Source organism: Symphalangus syndactylus, chromosome 3, assembly GCF_028878055.3.
Source record: "Symphalangus syndactylus isolate Jambi chromosome 3, NHGRI_mSymSyn1-v2.1_pri, whole genome shotgun sequence".
Classification (NCBI taxonomy): domain Eukaryota; kingdom Metazoa; phylum Chordata; class Mammalia; order Primates; family Hylobatidae; genus Symphalangus; species Symphalangus syndactylus.
In genome coordinates this window covers 96,115,431-96,135,965 of record NC_072425.2, presented here as the reverse complement: position 1 = coordinate 96,135,965, position 20,535 = coordinate 96,115,431, and the positions used below count along the sequence as shown (strand labels likewise).

The 20,535-nt window shown below is 35.0% G+C and overlaps 2 long non-coding RNA genes across 2 annotated transcripts in view; one reads left to right on the top strand and one right to left on the bottom strand.

Annotated features, from left to right (window-relative positions):
• Positions 1 to 20,535, top strand: part of LOC129479444 (uncharacterized) — a 658,151-nt gene that overhangs the window by 518,015 nt on the left and 119,601 nt on the right. The gene's annotated exons all lie outside the window — the stretch shown is intronic.
• Positions 5,373 to 20,535, bottom strand: part of LOC134736315 (uncharacterized) — a 71,274-nt gene continuing 56,111 nt past the window's right edge. The window contains exon 4 of the long non-coding RNA XR_010120266.1: positions 5,373 to 5,448. This is a non-coding gene — a long non-coding RNA (uncharacterized lncRNA). The remainder of the gene's footprint in view (positions 5,449 to 20,535) is intronic.

Genomic DNA, 20,535 nt, shown 5'->3' with positions numbered 1-20,535 from the left:
TTATATTCAAGAGGATGTTTTCAGCAAATAACTATGAAGATTAAGAACTACAGATGAAATAAGAGGTGTTGTCTTTACCAAGTCTCTCTCCTTTATCTCTAAAGCCAATCACATGCCAAATCCAATTCTTTCTGTCTGCACAAATATCTCTTTAAATTCCTCCTCACTTTCATCACCCCTACTATGAGAAGTTGAGTGAAATGATATTCTAATAGAAGCTTCCTAATTTCTCAGACCTCAAATTTAGAAAGCCAAATCCCTAAGAGAGAATAAAGAGGACATATGGAACTTGATGAGAGGATTTTACTCCAGACCTCTTAGTTGGCTCTGACTATCATAATGAAATACCACAGGCTGGGTGGCTTAAACAGCAGAAATTAATTTTCTCACACTTCCGGAGGCTGGAAGTCCAAGATCAAGGTGCCATCAGGTTTGGTTTCTGATGATGCCTCTCTTCCTGGCTTGTAGATGACCACCTTCTTGCTGTATCCTCACATGGCCTTTCCTTTGACCATATATGAGAAAAAGATCTGTGCTGGTCTCTTCCTCTTCTTATAAGGACATTGGTCCTCTCAGATTGGGGCCTCCTTTTGTTACCTCACTTTGCCTTAATTTCTTCCCTAAAGCATCTTCAAATATAGTCACATTGAGGGTCAGGGCTTAATTTCCCATGCTTTTATTTTTAGGACATTATGCTTCTGCTAACACTGTTTCCTCAGCTTGCAATGTCTTGTCTCTCAAGGCTCACTTCTAATTTCCAGGGCTTCTGTGACAGGGGAAGAAATCATTCCCAAAACTCCTTGAGCATAAGTTAGTTGCTGACTTGTCTGCCTTTATCAAATATTCTGAGCTTGTTAAGGCAGAGAATGTTGTTCATATTTTAACTAACATAGCCAAAACAACAGAGAAGAAGCCCTTTCACATAGTAAGTGCTCAGTAATTGCTCTATCAATAAATGAATATATTGTGAGAAAATGAGAGAGGTTATGTAGAAGAGTTCTTAGAAATGTGTGTTAGGCAAAGAAAGGTGAAAAATAAAATATGTCCTAAAGAAGAATAAAAGCTATTATTTTTCTCAAATGGGAGAAACTATCTTCATTTTATAAAAAGAAGCTAAGAACATGCTTCCTCTGACCACCTAGATGAAACGGCCACATAAATGACAGACAACGCAAATCTAATTTGCTAGGCATTACAAAACACAGCTTGATTGAAAAGGATGCATATGTCATTTTCCTGGTGTAGCAACAAGAAAAACGACCAAAGAGGTGGATATGAGCAGAAACAATTAAAATATGCCCTTTATAACACATAAAGTAAAAGAAAAAAAATCCCTGTACCTTACTTCATAAACTAAGGAAGAGTAGAAAAGTGTCCGTGGAAAAATGGTCTATTGTAATAAAAAAAAAAAAAAAGTCTTGTTCAGAGTTCACACTGAGTATCTTTTCATAAGAAATTATGTAGCAGTGCAATTAAAATGAAATACTAATTGTAACAAGAAAAGATGGTGACTGCAAAACATAACTCAGTCTTAATAGATTTTCTAATGCCTTTCTTTATACCAAAGGGGAGTACCCCTTTAGCCAATAAAGTAAATTTTCTGATCTCCAAATGGATACTTTATCCTCATTCAGGCTGATATTGCAGCGACATCATGAATTTCTCAGACAGCTTTGTGAATCAGCAGAGTATTTCAGAGGGGAACACTGACTGCTAAAAGCAAAGTCATTTTTTAAACAGCCTTTAAATAAGTAGATGAAACATTTCATTTTGGGTCAAGGATGCGTTTACTCCAGCAACCTGGAAGAGCAGAGAGGGCCAAATCAGTTGGGAAGAAATAGAATAATGTTACTGTATCAGCCAAACCTCAAATTATATAGTTTTGCAGGTCAAACATTTTTGATTTTCCTTTTTCGCATCCATGTCTATAAGTCTTATTTTCAAAAAGCTTAAGTATTTATATTTGATGAAATATCACCCTATGTTTCTAAAGTATCTTTGAAAAGCCATTAACTAATTTGCTCATAATAAACCTCGAGGTCTAGAAGAAACTGGTTTTCTTTCTAGTTAAAAGAAAAAAGAAAACAAAAAGAAGGCAAGAAAAATGGAAACATCCTAATGCAACCACTTAGCAAATGTTCTGAGTGCCACCATGTGCCAATACTGTCTTAGGTGCTAGGAATACTGAAGCAGGAAGACGAAGTCCTTTTCCTCACTTCTAGTTATACTAAAGAACAGTGACTCCTACCATAGATAGTGATCAAAGGTCAAGTTAACTGGACCCGAGATGGGGATTTTTCTCTCCTTTGCTCTGGAGAATTTATGAGTGTTTATGAATGATAAAATTGAGATTTAAGCTTAACTCAGTCTTAAATTGCTTAATATAGACTTAGGTTTTAATAAAAACTTGCATATATTTTACTTCCCATTCTTTATTGATATAAATATATCTTAGCTTGGAAATTCTGAGTAGATCAGGCAATACCTTTAAAATGTTATATTGCCTACAGAATCGGGTTGAGAGTATAGCATAGGATATTTATAAAAATATATAATGCTGAAACTATGTGTGTTCAGAAAAAAACATTTTCTTACACAAAATAATATATATTACTGACGAATTTCTTTCTTTTTTCCTCCCCTCCCTCCCTTCCTTCTTTCCCTCCCTCCTTCCCCCCTTCCTTCCTTTCTTCTTTTTTTCTATATCTATGTGTATTCTTCAGTATTTACACACAGATGCTCCATGATGGGTCACATCCAAACTTACCATAAAGTCAAAAAATTGTAAGTCAGACTATCACAAGTCAGAAACCATCTGTGTGTATATTCTTGTGTCTAGTCACTTGTGTGAGAATGGAGGAGAGAGGAGGGAAGAAGGAGGAGAGGTGTATCTGGTGTGGATAGTTTAAATTCCAGATTTCCCCTCAAGAGGAAATTTTGGTCTTCAAATTATAATTCTGTGGTTTTCCTGTTGCCTGCTGTTGCCTGCTGACAAGTTTTTTTTGTTTTGTTTTGTTTTGTTTTGTTTTGAGACGGAGTCTTGCTCTGTCACCCAGGCACAAGTTTTTAACTAATGTAAAATCAAGGGATTTTACGCTACAGAAAGTTTATTCCTAAGATGAATGTCTCGATCTAATCTTATTTCATAGTTGTTATATCTGTGTATGAAATGTATCATTATTTATGTATGTTTTCAACTCATATTTATCCTTAAATATATTTAGCCTTATCCCAAACAATAATAAATTGAAGTCACAGTTTGGTATTACATATGTATGTGTGAGATACACACACACACACACACACACACAGATTCCATTAAACAATAAAATTAATATATAGTCATAAATATGTGTTACTTAAGCCAGGGATCAACAAACTTTTCCTGTAAAGTGCCCGGCAACAAATGATTTAGGGTTTTTTTTAGACCCAGAGTAGTTTATGTCACAGCTACTCAACTCTGCTGTTCTAGTACAACAGCCATAGACAAATAAATGGATGGGCATGGTTGTGTTCCAATAAAACTTTATTTATAAAAACAGGCTAGATGTGGCCCATGGGCTATATATTTTAGATCCATGATCTAGATATATCCCACATCACCAATGATAGGCGTACCATTCTTTGCAAAGTAATGCTTTAATATAATTTTCTGAGTTATGATGCTAATGTATATCCAGCCCTTTTGTACTTCTTAGCATTCCTGGCCCCAAAAGTATGGTGGGTTTCTGTCAAGATCTGCACAACAGTGGAGAGATTGAAAGAACCTATGCTGGTATTCCTGCTTAGAAAAGAATAAAACACACTTTGCCTATTAGTATTTTAAGTCTTCTAAGTGTTCTTGGTGGTAGGTTGAAAAAAAGTGATATGAGTTAGCAGGCTTAAAAATCTTGAAGTACAAAAATTTTTATAACACACTCACATTTATTACTTCAGTAATAAGATGTGTATGTCAACTACATGTCATATCTTTACCATTAAAATGTAAATTCATTGAGGGAGAGGACCTTGAATATTTATTCTTGTTTCCCATACATTTCTGCATACAATAATATCCTAATAATTATTTATTGAATGAAGAGTGATAGATGAATAATGAATAAATAAGAAAATAGAGCAAGTATAAAATTAGAGGAAAAGAAATAGTTAAGTAAATAGCATGTTAATTTATTTGCGGATGTAGGATTTCTTGTTAAGAATATAAAAATCAGCTATGGCATTACAGATGGACTGTAAGTACATAAAAAGCAATAGATTAACTGTTGAATTAGATAGCAAAATATAGATAGTAGATAATATGCATTCTCATAAAAATAAACAACATCAAACAGGAGACTCCTCATAAATAATTTGATACAATTTGAACAAACCTTAATTTTCAATAGAATAAGAATATTTGAAAAATGAAGAATGTTGAAGTTTTACTGTTCTTTTAATTCATTTTTTAACATGGCATGTAATGTTCTTATTAAATTAACTAACATCTTATTCTTTTCTCTGTAGCAAGAATTAAATTTGAAAGACCATTTGAAGAAGCACAGTATCCAACCAACATTAAAATGTCACTCTGGGAGATTATTTCAAATTACTTTTATAGTTTTGAATGATTTTTAATATTATCATTGATAAACCATTTAAGTTATAAGTAAAATATTTCAAGTTTAGAAAAAAGACTGTTGGGCTGGGCATAGTGGCTCACGCCTGTAATCCCAGCACTTTGGAAGGCCGAGGCGGGCAGATCACCTGAGGTCAGGAGATCAAGACCACCCTGGCCAGCATAGTGAAACCCCATGTCTACAAAGATACAAAACTTAGCCGGGCATATTGGCGAGTGCCTGTAATCCCAGGTACTCAGGAGGCTGAGGCGGGAGATTGGCTTGAACCCAGGAGGCAGAGGTTGTAGTGAATCGAGATCACGCCACTGCACTTCAGCCCGGGCGACAGAGCGAGACTCCATGTCAAAAAAGAAAATAAAAACTGTTGAAGATTTTATGTCATTTTTCACAATACACTCAAGGTTCTTACTAATCTAAAAGTGCTTTTACAGTTTGTTAGGCAACTAACATACCATTTAAAATAGATTGAACTCTCTATTTACTCAGTATACCATATCAGTTTCGAATGGTTATGAGTAGTGGTTTAAAAAAGTACCATACTTTAAATGTAGCTTTGATAAATATTTACAAGAATGGCCCTAATGCATCTGACAGATACTTCCATTAAAGGATATATATTTGTGTGGGGTGGTTTTATCTGAGGAAAAAAGCTTACACTAAAAATAAGATAGAGAATATATTGACAAACACATTAGAACAGATTGCCTTCTACAGTTTAATATCATATTTGATGTTTGAAGAGTTGACCCTCATTTAGTTCAAAGTTACGAAATATCACTTGGACTAAGTGGCTAGAAAATGGAGCATCAGAAATAGTAATCATCTTCATTATCTAGAAAATACAGAAATGCCAAAAACTTATATACAATAATCACAAAATATTGTGTCTAAGATTTAAAATAGCAATAGCAATAATTTAAAAAGATATTTTTAATGAGGAAAATATATTACTATTCTTATTAGTGAAATAGTTCTAATTTATCTACCATGATGAAACCATATATGGGAGATAAATTATAAGTATATGCATATACATAATCACTCTAATTTCAAGACTTTTGAGCAGCAGTATCTTTTTTAAGTAAGCTATATATTCCTATTAATTCACTGGGCAATGCAATTACAGGGAATTTTCTTCATTTTTGTTTATCTTTTCTAAATATTCTGCACAGAAAATGCATTACTATATAATAAAATTATTTATATTTAAATACACACAATGTAAAAAAGTTCCACTGGCCACTTTTTAAAAACGTTGTTTTTTAAACATTATTAACTATATCTAGTTATATTTTTATATTATAGTTACTAAATATATGACTGAAGTATTAGTAATAAGATTTATACATTCTTTTTTGCCAGTAACACTTTAAAATGTCCTCAAATCTATAACGTATGCTTATTAGAATTAAACATCTAAATATTATATAATTATTGATATACAATTTTCCTTAAAAAATCCATTGATCTAAGTTAAATAACAGGCAACCAGAATCCAAAAGTATTACTAGGCAGGTGGTGAATACTAATAAAGTTTTTTAAAAGATCTTTACTAAAAAGCTCAAATGGGTGATACTTGAAGAGTAAGCTGATTGCACTTGAACCGAGGATCTGCATGTGCAAAATCCACTTACAGAAGTTCAGAGTTCAGCTGTGCAGCTGAATGTTCAAGTGAAAGATAAACTCATCTCCACATTGTTGCATTGCTATTTGTTTTAAGTTTGCATTTGCAAAAACTCTTAAGTAGACAGTTTAAATATCTTTGTTAGCTATACCTTTTGTTAGAAGACACCTGGACTATAAAAATAAAGATTTAATTAGAAAAATGTGTGAGGTAGTTGGGAAAGAAAATGGAAAACTAACAAAAAAAACAGGCCTTAGCTTCTGGGTAGCCCCAGGCCCTTGCAGCATCCTGCCATTAGCTGTGCTTCCTTGGGTAGGTCACTTTATCACCCTGGGTCTCCGTTTCCTCATCTGTAAAGTGTGACATTTGGATTTCACACTAAAATTGTTTCCAGTTAGAAAATTCAATAATTTGATAAATTGTAACAGTTTGTCACTGAAAAATGTTCCTCTACCAGTAACATAAAAACATTGAAGTTACTCTGAAAACCTTGCCTCAGAAACCTTTTTCTACTTTTTGGAAACTAGAATGCACACTGTAGATGGTCCTTTTCAGATTACATGTTAACTTGAATGAGAAGAAAAATATTATCCTTGAATATTTATGCAATTATTTTATCAAACGTTCTATCTTCACTCTTGATAAAGGCAAATCCAACTACAGTAAGTCATCTGCCCGATTCGTGAGCCATCGGTGAACACATGATTATGCCTTCTCATTCATCTTATGCCATTGCTTTCTCCAATACTGCAGACTGGATTAGAAAGGGTGAATTTAACAAGAACTTGTGAAATAGAATAGTAAATCTTTATAACAAGAAAAAGTTGGTGTTAAGTATGTGACAAACAATATTTATAACTTTAGCCAAGGCCAAACCTGCATAAGTATAATATATCAAGTAGCTTTTGTCATAGAGTTTCTATGATTTAGAGGATTTTTAAATTCACATCTTAAGAATTTTACAAAAAATGTTTTGTTTATTTTCAAGCAGTTATTAATTACTAGAATTTTTGTTTATGTATTCAAATCAAGTCCTCCTCTGTAAAATTCTACCAAAGAAAGTTGGAATACATACATCAGAAAACTATCTTTTTCTTGAAGATTTCTACTTTTTCATTATATAATACATGTTCATTGTCAAGAGTAGAAAGTAAAGAAGTGTTTAAGAAGAAAAAATTCGATTAATTATTCTACTACCATTTTTAAAATATTGTCCCATCCTTTAGAAACGTATTTGAATAGTATACCTTCTGAAATAAAGCATATGTACACATTATTAAATGAAAACATTTGCATCATACTGTACTTATCATTTTATAGCTTACATTTATATTTATAACATTTTTCATAATATTTAATAGCCTAATTATATATTTAAATATTAAAAATAAGCTATGTAACACCCCTTGTTCATTAAATGCTTATGATATGCACTTAATTAACCATGTTAAAGACTTATATATATATACACATATTTTGTTCTTTCTCATCTAAACAATCTCTTATACTTCAGGGATCTAAAGCTTTGAATTGACTTGCTGAAGGTCAAAGTCATGAGATCATGAAGTTGGAGTTCAAACCTATGCTTATCTTCAGAGTCTACATTCTAAAGCCATCTTTACATTACCTCCATTTTTAAAACATGACTCTATAATTCTTCACCATATAAATTTTGAAACTTTACTAATTTCCATTTTTGGGTGTTTAGCTTATCTCATTACTTCTTTTACTTGTCTCATAATGTTTTTAAAAACATGCATAAATTATTATGTCAATCACTGATATTTTCTAAGAATGCATTTCTATGCCATGCATACATTTGCAGTTATTTATATATAATTGTCTACCAATTTGCACTTCCACAAATGATTTTATGTTTCAGAATTCTGAATGACGCTTTCCCCTTACCTGAAAACTTGTGACTATATAGGTCAGTAGTTTTAAAATTACTATTAGTTTTAAAATTAGACAAAACTATACAATAAGTAACTTTGAAATATTTTAGTGTCAAAGTCTTAGGTTTATACTCATAAATCAAAAGGAAAGACTTAATTACCACAGAGGAGTATGCCAGTTTCTATGGAAAATTTAATTCTGGGTCTTTGGCATGGATGCATTAACACATTCTTCAATTAAGCATGAATATAGAACTTTTAACATTACAAGCAATGAATTATAGAAGGCTGCTCCTACAGGAAAAACTTTTAACCATACCATACACACCAATACAAACACAAACGCATACCACACGTGAGGAAATGAATGCCAAAAAGCATCCAAACACACCACACGTAGCTCCAAGGATCCACGTAGTCATAGAACTAACTAAATAAATACTGCTATCAATAAACAAAATTTACTACGCTTAAGAAAATTTCAAAGCTTTTTTTCCTGAACAAAGCATACATAGTTTCAGAACTATATAGTTTTCATAGATCATCTATGTTAGACCTTTATTTCTATTATATAGCCAACTTTGTTGTTGGAAATGACATCCCTATTGCTACTATATTTAAGGTTATCGGTCAGCCTTAAATCTTAATTCTGCAATATGAAACAGTTAACAAACTTATAATTTCTCTTTAGAAACTTTAAAACTTGGCATTGTTTGCATGCACAAGGAAAGAAATGTACAGGTGCCTAAGAAAATTTTTGACAAAATATTTTTAAAGTCTAGAGAATTTTTCTCTCCATTGCTTGAGTAGTGGCCTTGTTTTGTTTGGTTTTCTCCAGCCATCATTGAGTGAGAAGGTTCTACCAATATCTTGCTATAAATTTCATTTGAATTTACTTTGAAAGATTCTAAGCATAACAAAGATATTATATTTTACTTTCAATGATAGAGTATGCATCTATTGTACCTGCTAGTCAGTTCTAATGATGGCAAATGTATTATACTTGGATCTCTGGGGTGGCAGAGAAGCCTTATTTATAGCTTTTGCTTATATCCATGGTGTAAATATTCCCATGATGACCTTTATACTGCATACAACGTGGGGCAGAGATGTTCATGATTATATCCAACAGGAGACAGCTTCAGCGTATCACTATTGCTAACCAAATTACTGACCAGTTAGAAAACCAGCTGGAGGTGTTTAGAGTTTTTAAAGAAAAACCTAAAATTAACTGTTACATATAGAAAGAACATTAGAGATCAGATAAATTATATGCTACTTTTCATATAGTTCAAGTCTTACCATAAATTAAAATATTTGAGATTACTCTAGTAGGTAATTTTTTATTCCCTAAAATTAGATATGGCAGCAGCTTGTTTTCCCTCTTACTTTGCCTCTTTTCCTTTCTCATAGGTCCACTTATTTGTATCTTCAAAAGTTCTTTACATTAAAGCATTCTAATTTGCATTCAATCTGTTACTTTCACATTGATGTTGCTTAGTTGATTAAAAGCATTTGGAATCTCAGTGCTATGGAATGTGATTAGGAATGTCATATTTCTAAAGGTTATTTTGTTAACATTTTGCACATTGAATTTTGATCAAATAGTAGATAAATATATCTAGTTTATCCATCTTATTCTATGGTAATTGTCATAAAAATATAGCTGTAGTTTAAATTAATAATTGGTCTAGCAGTTGGGAAAATAGAAAAGCATCTTATTTAATTAGATCTCTTCATGAAAACTGATGTGAAGAAATCTTAAAATATGCTTCATATTTCAGGAAATGATAAGATACTTTAAGCTTTGCCTGTTGATTTGCTACTGGAGGATGGTAGACTGGGGAAGGGCAACTTTAATGAGAAACTTCCATATAAAATGTGTTAATGTATTCTCTGAGATCCCACCCATAGAAAATAGACTATTTTAATCCTATGCCCCTTTCTATTTTCTTCTAAACAGGGGATCTGGTATCACTAGGTTACTGCAGTTTAAGACAGATTGCCTTTGTCCAACCTTTCCGTGTTTGCCAAGTAAATAGTAAATAACTGGACAGTATGTTTGTGATTAAAATGATCTTCCAAAATAGTTTCCTCCACAAGATACTCCAATATGTTTCTGCATATTTAAGTAAGCTAGACTGTGTCTCTAGGATAATTTATCTTAGACACCTGAAGGGTTCATAAAGTTCTACGGAGTGAAATTATTATTTGAGTTGTATCATGTATCAAATTCCACATGAAACTGCTTTTCTTCTAAGATTGAACCAGGAAGAAATTGAATCCCTGAACAGACCAATAATGAGCTCCAAAACTGAATCAGTAGTAAGTAGCCTACCCACACACACACACAAAAAAAAGCCCTGAAACAGATTCACAGCTGAATTTCACCAGATGTACAAAGAAAAGCAGTTACCATTTCTACTGAAACTATGGGTTAAAAATTGAGGCAGAGGGATTCCTCCATAACTCATTATATGAGGCCAGCATCATCCAGTTACCATACCTGCAGAGACACTCACACACAAAAGTAAACTTCAGGCCAATGTCCTTGATGAACATTGATGCAAAAATCCTCAACAAAATACTGGCAAACCAAATCCAGCAGAACAGAAAAACTTATCTACCACAATCAAGTAGGCTTTATCCCTGGGATGCAGGGTTGGTTCAACATACATAAATCAATAAACATGATTCATCACATAAACAGAACTAAAGACAAGAAGCACATGATTATCTCAACAGATGTTGAAAAGGCTTTTATTAAAATTCAACATCCTTCATGTTAAAAACTCTCAACAAACTAGATATCGAAGAAACATACCTCAAAATAATAAGAGCTATCTATGACACACCCACAGCCAACATTATGCTGAATAGACAAAAGCTGGAAAACTGGCACAAGACAAGCATGCCCTCTCTAACCCTCCTTTTCAACATAGTATTAGAAGGCCTGGACAGGGCAGTCAGGCAAGAGAAAGAAATTAAGGGCATCCAAACAGGAAGAGAGGACGTCAAACTATCCCTGTTTGCAGACAATATGATTCCATATCTACAAAACCCCATAGTCTTAGCCCAGAAGATTATTTAACTGATAAGCAACTTCAACAAAGTTTTAAGATACAAAATTAATCTACAAAAATCACTAGCATTCCTATACAGAAACAACAGCCAAGCCAAGAGCCAAATCAGGAATGCAAACTCATTCACAGTTGCCATTAAAAGAATAAAATACTACAGAATACAGCTAACCAGGAAAGTAAAAATCTCTACAGTGAGAATTACAAAACACTGCTCAAAGAAATCAGAGGTGAAACAAACAAATGAAAAATCATCCCATGTTCATGGATAGAAAGAATCAATATTGTTAAAATTGCCATACTGCCCAAAGCAATTTACAGACTCAGTGTTATCCCTATCAAAGTACAAGTGACATTCTTCACAGAACTAGAAAAAACTATTTTAAAATTCATGTGGAGGCCGGGCGCGGTGGCTCACGCTTGTAATCCCAGCACTTTGGGAGGCCGAGGCGGGCGGATCACGAGGTCAGGAGATCGAGACCATGGTGAAACCCCGTCTCTACTAAAAAAGACAAAAAATTAGCCGGGCGTGGTGGCGGGCGCCTGTAGTCCCAGCTACTCGGAGAGGCTGAGGCAGGAGAATGGCGTGAACCCGGGAGGCGGAGCTTGCAGTGAGCCGAGATTGCGCCACTGCACTCCAGCCTGGGCGACAGAGCGAGACTCCGTCTCAAAAAAAAAAAAAAAAAAAAAAAAAAAAAAAAAAAAAATTCATGTGGAATAAAAAAATAGCACAAATAGCCAACACAATCCTAAGCAAAAAGAACAAAGCAGAAAGCATCACACTATCCAACTTCAAACTATACTACAGGGCTACAATAACCAAAACATGGTACTAGTACAAAAACCGACACATAGACCAATGGAATAGAATAGAGAGCTCACAAATAAGGCTGCATATCTACAATCATCTGATCTTTAACAAAACTGATAAAAACAAGCAATAGGGAAAGGACTCCCTGTTCAATAAATGGTGCTGGGATAACTGGCTAGCCATATGCAGAAGATTGAAATTGGACCCCTTCCTTCTACCATCTACAAAAATCAACTCAAGATGGATTAAGCACTTAAATGTAAAACCCAAAACTATAAAAACCCTGAAAGACAACCTAGGCAATACCATTCTGGACACAGGAACTGGCAAAGATTACATGACAAAGACCCCAAAAGCAGTTGCAACAAAAGCAAAAATTGGCAAATGGATCTAATTAAACTAAAGAGCTTCTACACAGTAAAAGAAACTACCATCAGAGTAAACAGACAACCTGCAAAATGGGAGAAAATGTTTGCAAACTATGCATCTGACAGAGGTCTAATAACCAGAATCTATAACGAACTGAAACAAATTTAGAAGAAGAAAAACAAACAACCCCGTTAAAAAGTGGGCAAAAGAAATAAACAGACACGTTTCAAAAGAAGACATGCATATTGCCAACAAGCATGTGATAAAAAGGTCCATATTACTGATCATTAGAGAAATGCAAATCAAAACCACAATACCATTTAACACCAGTCAGAATGACTATTATTAAAAAGTCAAAACACAGCAGATATTGGCAAAGTTGTGGAGAAACAGGGAACATTTATACACTGTTGGTGGGAGTGTAAATTAATTCAACCATTGTGGAAGGCGGTGCGGTGATTCCACAAGACCTGAAAACAGAACTACCATTACTGGGCATATACCCAAAGGAATATAAATTGTGCTATCATAAAGACACATGCACACTTATGTTCATTACAGCACAGTTCACAATAGCAGAGACATGGAATCAACCTAAATGCCCAACAACGTTAGACTGGATAAAGGAAATATGATACATATACACCATGGAATACTATGTAGCCCTAAAAAGGAATGAGGTTATGTCCATTACAGGAACATGCATGGAGCTGAAGGCCATTATCCTTAGCAAACTAACACAGAAATAGAAAAGTGAATGCCACACGTTCTCACTTATAAGTGGGAGCTCAATGATGAGACTACATGGACACAAAGAGGAGAACAACAGACACTGGGCCTACCTGAGGGTGGAGGAAGGGAGGAGGGAGAGCGACAGAGAAAATAACTATTGGGTACTAGGCTTAGTACCTGGGTAATGAAATAATCTGTACAACAAACACCTATGACAGGAGTTTACCGATATAACACACCTGCATATGCACCCCAAACTTAAAAGTTAAAAAAATAATAAACTGCTTTTCTTTGACAAATAAAGAAACCACAGTATGCAGTCCATGTTTATTTATATTATGCTAGTTGCCTATTCCTTGCATATCTACATAAATTCACATAATTTTAGAAGTTTGCATTTCTAAATTTAAATCAAATTTAGAAATTTGAAGCTATGGAATTAAGTTTGAATATGGAAAGTATTGGGATGTTTATCTCCTTACAATCAGATGTAAACACTAGTTATGAATATACTTTTTTCAGTCATACACCAATCATAATAAAATATTCTTTTTAAACTTATTTTTTCGAGGATCATGCTGAAGTATTTCACTGATATCTTACATATGGCCACAAGGGAGAGAAAGAAAGCTAAAATGGGAAGCATCAAATATTTTAAAAGTATGGACCATCTTTAGTGAATTCCAAAAAGCAACACAGCATTAGGAACTCTGTCCTCTGGAAAATCTTGGAGACATGAAGATGTCCCAATGTGAACAGTCTTATTCTCTTTTAAGTGTCCTACCATACAGAACTTTAACTTAGGTAATAAATTTTACTTCATTAAATTAGTCAAACAATCAGATGTTTCCACATGAGCCTTACCAGAGCCCTATTTATCATCAGGAAAACTTCTAAAGAATGGGACAGAACAAAACTCATGTTACCTACAGAAGAAGGTAGCATGTGTCCAAAGGAAGAAAGGAAGAAAGTAAAAGAGAGAGAAAGAGAGGTAGAAATAGAGAGAGACAGAAAGAAGGTTGAGACGGAGGGAGGGAAGGGGGAAGGGAAGGAAAGGGGAAGGGAGGGAAGGAGGAAGCAAAGCTGACCACGACTCAAGTATATTTAACATCAGGAAAACAAAACTGAGGATAGAAAAATGCACAAAGTGAAGGAGATTTTTTCAAGATTATGTGGTTTATGATAAACTAAAGAATGAAAGTTGAAGAATTAAAAGACATGAACCGAACTTTATTTTTTATTCTAATGGTAATGATGGAATTTCTGATCAAAAACAATCTTAAAGAGAGTCAAATGACATATGGGCTTATAAAGCTTTAGCATACCATAACCTATCACCCTTTTCAGGCACAATGAAAAAAGAAGTTGGAAAAGCATCCACCTATTGCCTGCATGTAACAGAGCTCTGAGAAATCAGCCTTTTAATAAAAAGTACAGTCCTCAAAGTCTAAATGCCTATCTAGCCCTTTCATATTATGTTATGTTCTGTTAGAAATCAGTTTTCTTTCTTGCCTTTCATGCATTATTACCTCATATTAGTTCAATTTTCCTTTGTCTTGCTTCTAGGTTTTTCAGTCACCCAACCTTTGCTTTTATGAAGGCCTCTATTGTTTTATATAATTATCACTGTAATAATACAAATGAGTTTATCAAACTTGTTTCTCAGTCTCCTTTTCTCCATGAGCTTGGTAATTAATTTGTTAACATGTTGGCATCATGTTTTCCATGAATCTAACTCCATCCATGAACCACTGAATATCCTCCTGTATTTATGATGCTTGCCTCAAATCACTGTTTCCTGACTTAGTATTTGCTGGCATCAAGACATGAAAGAAAAATTAAGGTATCAGCCGGGCACGGTGGCTCACGCCTGTAATCCCAGCACTTTGGGAGGCTGAGGCAGGCAGATCATGACGTCAGGAGATCGAGACCATCCTGGCTAACATGGTGAAACCCCATCTCTACTAAAAATACAAAAAATTAACCGGGCATGGTGTTGGGCACCTGTAGTCCCAGCTACTTGGGAGGCTGAGGTGGGAGAATGGCGTGAACCTGCGAGGTGGAGCTTGCAGTGAGCTGAGATCGTGCCACTGCACTCCAGCCTGGACGACAGAGCGAGACTCGGTCTCAAAAAAAAAAAAAAAATTAATAGTATCATAACTATATCCCACATCTTTATGAAATAAGCTGGCTTCCCTCAGAGTCACCAGTGCTGCTGTGTCATAAAATCTGATAGATACTGCCCTTATCATTATTTCTGAAAAAACCACAAACTTATTTCAATTATAGTCTATGTGACTTCTGTTTTTATCCCAAGGGTAATCTCCCTTACTTAAAATCTGACACATTTTTAATTCGTTTATTTGTTTCTACATTCATTCAAAACATACCAAGATTTTTATATTGCCAGGTTCTTTATAAATGTTGGAAATATGACATGAATAGAGTAAAGAGGTCCTTTGCCTCATGAGATGATAAATCTATACTCTAGAAATAAAGACAAATTTTAAACAAGTAATTCTATGTGTGATAAATGCAATAACAAAGAGTGCTGTAAGTGCTTTGCAAGCAAAAGTTAAGAAGTCAAATTTGGTCTTGAATTTTATATTGAGGAGATTTATTCCTATTTAATTAGATAAGGAACACTGGAGAAGGAAGAGGTTGCCTTAAAGATAGCAGTCAGGATTGACTACCTAGGAGGGCCAGTAGAAAATAGAAATCAGAGCTCCTTATACAAAAATTATTATAAATTTTAAGACTGCAATAGCAGATCATTAAACCAAGTGTGTGATCCCCAAAACATGAGGTCCTGTGCAACTGCACATGTCTCATGCCATGAAGTCAGCCCTCACACCTATGAAGCATCCAGGTATATATGTCAAGCAGGCGGTAGAGTATACCAGTCTGGAGCTCAAGAGAAATATCTTGTTACAGACATTTTCAAGTTGTGACAGATTGAAGGTGGCCATAAATTGTCACTCTAAAAAAATCAAGAAATGGAGTTTATTTATCTTCCTCTTTGAATGTGAGCTGGCCCTATGATGGTTTAATCAATACAATGATGTGAAAGTGATGTTGTGGTAGTTCTAGGCCCAACCTTTAAAAGCACTGCTTCTTCTCTCTTGAAATGCTCACACTTGGGACACTTTCCTCCAGAACCCAGAGGCTACATGGATGTTCACTTTTAGATGACAGCCCCAGCTGTCCTAGCCAGTAGGCAGCATCAAGTATCAGCATATGAATGAGCCATTTAGATGTTCCAGTGCAATTGAGCAGAAGAACCACCCAGCTGAACCTAGTCAATCCACAGAACCATGAGAGATAATGAAATGGTTGTTGTTTTAGGCCATGAATTTTGCAGTAATACACAGCAATAATAACCAAAACAGAAATTAGTGAGGTGCTGAAACAACAAAAAGCTAAAACATTTGGCATTGGCTTTGGACCTAGAAAGCAGGTAGAAGGTAGTCTAAAGCAGACTGCTAATGAAAAATGGAATGATAGGGAGAAAAATGTTACTTGATGCTGGAAAGGAGGAAGAGGGCTTATGTTTTTTGTGAACACACAAAAAATAGAAAATAAAGCAAGTGAAAAAATTTTTTATTTTATTGAGTAGCTTAGCAGCAGAATACTGAAAGTGCCAACTGTTTTTCCTGAATAAAATAAGGTATACGTAGAGAGAGGAACTTAAAAAAAAAAAATAGCTTTCGAACAGGATCTAGAGGGAGTATTTCTTAACCAAGACTTGTTGGGAATTTTTCTTATTCCCAGTCTCCCTCAACAAAAGTCTCTCAAAGTAAGAAATTACTTTAGGACAAAGATCAAATCCAAGGCACTGTCAGTAAATGTGCAGTTTCAAAGTCAAGATCTCAGATATGTGGCTATAAGAACTTTTTGTTAAAAACTCAGAAGGATTTGACATTTGTAAAAAACTCAGGTGTGCCTCTTTGAAACTTTCTTCTAGACAATGAGGCTTCTAAAACTGTCTGTTCAAAGTAGGGAAAGGCCTTTTACAAAGAAACTTTGGTGTCACTTTTGTCTAGGAAAATGGCTTACATTTTTATACTCAGGAAAACCACAAAGTATCTATAGGAAGTGTACCAATTTTTACTAAACAAACAAAGAAAAACAGTGTCAGTTCATAATTAAGAGATCTTTGAGACACTCAATTTTCAACAAAAAGAACACAGCCTGAGAAAGTCACTCAGCTACACATGTGGGCTGTTTCTTAGGGAAAAGGGAGACCCATACGGAAGAGCCAGGAGCCCAGAGGAAAAAGCTAAGAGGCAGAGAGAATCAACCCAAGAAAGCTGGAAGAAACCCTAACCAAGGAACCCAATCTGCTAACCTAAATTTCAGGATGTTTATGAACCAGTGACTGCTATTTGCCACTGTATTTTTGGAAAGCATGTGTCTATCAAATTCTATTGTCCTTGTCTCACTACTACATACTGAGTTTGTGGGGGCCAGATAACTTGTTTTCTAGTTCATAGCTCTTCATGTCAAGAGGAGTCCGAGGTGCCTTATTCACACCTGGACCTGATTTAGATAATGGAATGCTGAACATTTAACCTAATTCAGTCACAAATTGAGACTTTGAGGGTCATGGGGAATGGTCAGGGTATTTTGCATGTAGAATGAATTTAAATAATTTATGACTGAGGGATCACTGTTATGGGCTAAAAAATGACCAAACACGTTTTATTACTCTTTCCATCAACATGTGGCATTTATTTTCATTCCCTCTTGAATCTGGGTTGGCCCTGTGACAGCTTAACAAATAGAATGTGGTGGAAGTGATGATACACCAGTTACAGACATACTTTTTAAGAGGATTGCAGCATCCAGGTCCCCCTCTAGGGTTTCTCACTCTTGGAACAATTCTTGGAACTCAGCCATCATACTGTGAGAAACCCAAGCCACGTGTATAGGACACATGTTGATGATCCAATTGACAGTCTCAAGCGAACTCTTTGCCAATAACCAGCAACAAATGCTGCCAGGTAAATGGGAAATCTTGGCTGTCCCAGCACAATTGAGCCCATAGATGATGCAGCCAAATCCAATTTTATATGAAAAAAAGCAACCCCATTTAGTCCAGTCAACACTAAAAATAGTGTGAAATAATAAAATAGTTAAGCCAGTAACTTTTAGAGTGGTTTGTTATAAAATAATAGATAATTAAAATAGGAGTCAGCTGTGTATAGAGGTTAATGAAGCCATGAGATGGTTAAGACAATAAATACGTGACATGAAAGAAAAAAGGCTATCTTAGTCTGTTTTCTGTTACCTGAATCCCATAAACTGAGTAATTTATAAAGAAAATAAGTGTATTTATTTCTTACAGTTCTAGAGGCTGATAAGTCTAAGCATATGGTGCCAGCATCTGGTGGGGCCTTCTTGCTGTGTAATCTCATGGCAGAAGAGTGGAAGGACAAGTGAGCACATGCAAAAGGGAATGTACAAGGTGCTGAGCTGGCTTTATTACAACTTGCTTTTGAGATAACTACCAACTCTGATGATAGGACCTTAATCCATTCATAAGGGTGGTGCCTATGATTTCATTACCTCTTGAAGGCCCCACATCTTAATACTTTTACAGTGGCAATTAAATGTCAACATGAGTTTCAGTGGAGACAAACATTCAAACCATAGCAGAGGCTTAGAATAGAATCCTAGGAATTCCAAAATTGCCAGACAGAGAAAAAGATGACAGCTACAGAATCTGTGAAATATGTTCATCAAAGTAAAAAGAAATCCAGACAGTCAGTGACCTGTGAGCCAATGGAAGAGAGAGACCACAGAGGTGAGTGCCAATGGGAGATCAAATGAGATATAGGTGATAGTTACTCGTTCTATTAAATGACATAGAAGATAAAGGTGGCCTTAGCAAAAATAGAATTTCAAACTGTTAGGGAGGAAGCCAGACTGGAATTAGAAAGGTAGCTGAAGAATGACAGGGGATGAGTAGAGAGGAACAGAGAGTATAGGTGCTTTTGAAGAGCCAGGAAAGTTGGCATGAAGCAGCTCAATATCTCTTTCTCTCTGTCTCTCATTCTCACTGTGTGTGTGTGTGTGTGTGTGTGTGTGTGTGTGTGTGTGTGTGTGTGTGTGTGTGTTGGGGAGAAGGAATAAGAGACAGAAATCTTGAAACATTAGAATTATCATTAAATGATGGTGAGAAGAAAGAAATATAAAAGTTAAGGTAAGAGAAAAATATGAGTAATATTTAACTCTTTCCAGAAAGGATCCTCAAACCAAAGAACATCCATGTAGGCACTATGGGTAGTGTCCAAACACATAATAACCTCAAAATAACACTTGCTCTCAAGCAAAATTTGTAATAACTGAGCTGAATAATCATGGATTCAAAGAAATTTATTTTCTGACATATCAAAATGGCCTTGTTTAAATCATGTAATCCAGTCTATAATAAAAATTTAATCTTAAGGTTTTATAGCTCAAAAAAATCTATATTTTAAATTTTTAGGCAGTTTCTTTCTTCTAAGGTGAACAATGGTATTTACCTTTTGGGTAGAACATGACTTATTTTTGGAAGTACTGCTTGAGTAATATTAAGAATTAGGAAATATCTACTTGCTGATATGAGAGTATACAAAAATGTTTGCTTGACAAGCTTCTGAGAGCTCTGTAAGATTGTGGGTGATATCAGATAATGCCCTTCCCAAATGTGTCTGCTCATCAATGAATTTACACACATGCATAACAGCTTCCTGGGAGCAGAATGGCTTGTACTGGTTCTGTCTCTGAGTGTTTCAAAGATATGGAAGCATGTCTGATGAAAGATCATGGAATAGCAAAGAAAAACAGCACCAAAAAGGCAAACAAGGCAGGGAAAGATTCTATACTAGTGATCTGGGATCAACACAGGACAGGATGATTAGAGAGAATAGCTTCCTGTGCACACTATGTGGTTTGATGCAAGAAACCATCCTGATCCAGATACCCTGCTACTGTGGGGAGGGACCTTGGAAAAATTACCCAGAGGGTGTGAAGTGAAAGTTTTGTTACACCAAAGACTAGTTAGTCACTCTTCAGAGTGAAGGCAGTTTTCCTACAGAAACCTTCAAAAAAGGAGATGCATCCTTCCTTGTTCCTGCCAATCTTGCATTTGAGGAAATCAGTATGCTCCAGCTTGGGTGAGTCAGCCCACTGGCCATTTTTTTTTTTTTTTTCTATATCCTTCCTCTACTCTGAGTTCCTAATTTCCACTTGTTCTGAATTTTTTTTGGTGACGCATTGTCTCCATTATTGAACTTAGTGCTTTCAAAAATTAGCAAAGCTGGGAATTTTCATCCTATTCTTTTCCTACTTTCAGAACTTTGAACTTTGAATTCTCAGGAAGCCATGAAGAATGGAATAAGTAAGATTCTAGGACCAGTTAACA